We start from the raw sequence: 2648 nt of genomic DNA, 5'->3' as shown, positions 1-2648 counted from the left end.
CAGGATTTGAAATATTCATTCTTATATTCAGATTTCTGCCTCCACCCCCAACACAGTGGAGGAGAAGAGAATTTTGTTTGAAGTTCTGTATGTTATAAAGCTGATATTAATATTTGAGAGTTTAAAACAGGCAATATCAGCATATTGGTCTTTTTTTTTCCATTTATTTTTGATATGGCTCCTTTTTTTATTCAGAATTGTGACAAAGATGTTTTGCTGTTGAAAAAAACAACCTGTCAGCACAATCTATGTAACAGTGACCCTGTCTCGAAATAACTCAAACATACAGTATCTTTGGAATTACTGCAGTTTCTTGTTACTTCTCGGCAGACATGTACATTGATACCGCTATGTCTACAACAAGCCAATATCAGTTTAGCTCGACTACAACATTTGGAAAGCACCTTACCTTTCCTGAAACGTCCCATTAGGTGACAGGTAACTGAGTCAGTGGGAGTTTCCATTGTATTTGTTTGTTTTGGCCACACCTGTGTAGTATATTATTTCACCATATTGCTGTTGATATGCATGACGTGTTTTTCAGCAGGTCATTAGGTGACTAGTAATTGTGTTGTCTCGTGCATTTATGAATTCAGAGGATTACGAACAGCTCGTAGAGGACATAGTGCGAGACGGAAGACTGTACGCCTCAGAAAACCATCAAGAAATCCTCAAGGTTGGCACTCTTACTTCTTACTGTGTTTAGTTCAGTCTTTACTTATTGTTGTTACAGCAGGGAGGTGACTCAGTTAAGCAATAAGCTGTAGATGAGAAGGTATTGTTGGGCTTAACAAAGCTGTTACTAACACATTAGTATTTGTATGAGTCAGATGGCACATTGATATTGAAACGGTTTGTTACTGTCGTCATATAGTAGGTGTGTAATTTATTGGGTAATAGCTTCAAATGTAATTCAGACAATTGTTAACTAAAATATGTGATTCTATTGACACATGTTTTTTTTCTTCCCAACAGGATAAAAAACTGATTAAGACTCTTTTTGATGTGCTGGCTCACCCTAACAACTACTTTAAGTACACCACTCGGGAGTCCAACGAGATGCTGCCTCGCTCCTTCATACGTCTCATAAGCAGCAAAGTCTCAGCTTTTCTGCGACCATACAAGTAAAAGGTCACACAGTTGCTGATGCACCGGATCGCGAGCCCCCGACATCCCCCTCCACCTTCCAGGCCACGTCCCGCAACTCCCACAGGGCTTAAAAAAAAAACAAAAAAAACACAAAACATACCACCATGTTTACCCTCTTATTTTCCATAGGCTTTGACAATAAACACTATGCAGACCTGAAAAATACTGAACATTATTTGTGTTTTAGGTTTTTTTTGTCAGTTTCCATTCAACACAGGTCTGCAGTCCCGAGCTCAATCATTTAGTGGGATATAGAGTATATGAGTGGGTTTGGTTTCTATTGTGTTGTGCAACGAAACCACACAAAAAACACAAAACAATAGAAACGGCCATTTCAGACAGGAGTGGCGTTTTGTGTGCGCAGTTGAGCTTGATAGTTATTGTGTTTGCGTAAATGAGTTCCAGCTCCAGCTCCAACCATTAAGTATGACTGTAAGTGTTGTGTAACCCTGGTTCCATCTTCCGTGTCTGTGTGCTGTCCTCGAGGAGGAGCAGTTGTTAAATTCATGTCGCAGCTGCGTTCCAGGTCATTTATAGCCTTACTATATTTGAGCTCTTAGAGCGATTTCCAAGAGTTTTACTGTTAAAACAGTTAATCTGTGTTTTGGTCCGTCTGTCTAGACTGTACCGGTATTTTCCAACGTGGAGATAATTTCTGTTGCTTTTTGAAGCCAACTTGAAGCAAATACAAAAAGGTGGTTTGTCAATCCAGGAACACAGTGAACATTTGGGAGATGAATAACAAACTAACATTGTAAGAGCCACAGAAATGAGAATGTGATGTCTAGTGGAACATGTCTCGGTGAGAGAGAGAGAATGTCTTTGAGGGACATTATGTTTGCTGCTTCTTTTAAAAAGGTCACTTTAATTCTTCAATCTCACTGTCTTTCTGATGTACTCTACACATTAATAGTCTATACGTTTAAAACAAAAGAAAGCTCAGAATCTGAAATACTTTAGTTCTCACACACAGTAAGTTGATAATCTCACATTGCCTGTCTGTGGACTACCAGTTTTATTGTGTTTTTATTTCAATCTTGTAAATAATGAAAATAAATTAGACGAGGGTTGAATTCTTTAATCCTATTTTTTTTTCTTTTTTTTTTTTCTTTAAACGCAGGCCCCCCAAAATCACTTTCTGCCCTTGTTCCACCCATCTCAAATCCAAAGACACCCAGTGCCCCCTCCAAACACCCCACAAACATTTTGTTCTGTCCCAATGAAGACAGCTCTTCCAAAGACCGCCCAAAAAGGGGCGGGTCAAGGCATTTTGTGCACTACATTTAGAACCCATCATCCTACCTTTTTAGTATGAAGTGCAATGAATGAAGATAACACACCTTAATCTTGGTTATGCCCACATAAAGGTTGTGAAATGTGTTTTGGGCTGCAGTCTTTTTGAGACTCATTGTATGAAATATTTATCAGTCACTATGGGCAGAAGATGTTAGGTTTAAACATGTAACTCCAATCCCAAAAAAAAAAAAAAAAAAAAAAAA

At 38.5% G+C, this 2648-nt stretch overlaps 1 long non-coding RNA gene across 1 annotated transcript; it reads left to right on the top strand.

The window, feature by feature from the left end:
* Positions 1–24: 24 nt before the first annotated feature.
* LOC111652834 (uncharacterized) lies at positions 25–2222 on the top strand. Its single transcript, XR_015437019.1, has 2 exons — positions 25–676; positions 976–2222. It is a non-coding gene; the product is annotated as an uncharacterized LOC111652834 (long non-coding RNA).
* Positions 2223–2648: the final 426 nt, after the last annotated feature.

Source organism: Seriola lalandi, unplaced genomic scaffold (genome assembly GCF_002814215.2).
Source record: "Seriola lalandi dorsalis isolate HSWRI2012SDOR001 ecotype SW California unplaced genomic scaffold, Sedor1 jcf7180001973766, whole genome shotgun sequence".
NCBI classification, from domain to species: domain Eukaryota; kingdom Metazoa; phylum Chordata; class Actinopteri; order Carangiformes; family Carangidae; genus Seriola; species Seriola lalandi.
Note: the sequence above shows the minus strand (reverse complement) of the source record. Positions and strands in the feature narration are given on the sequence as shown.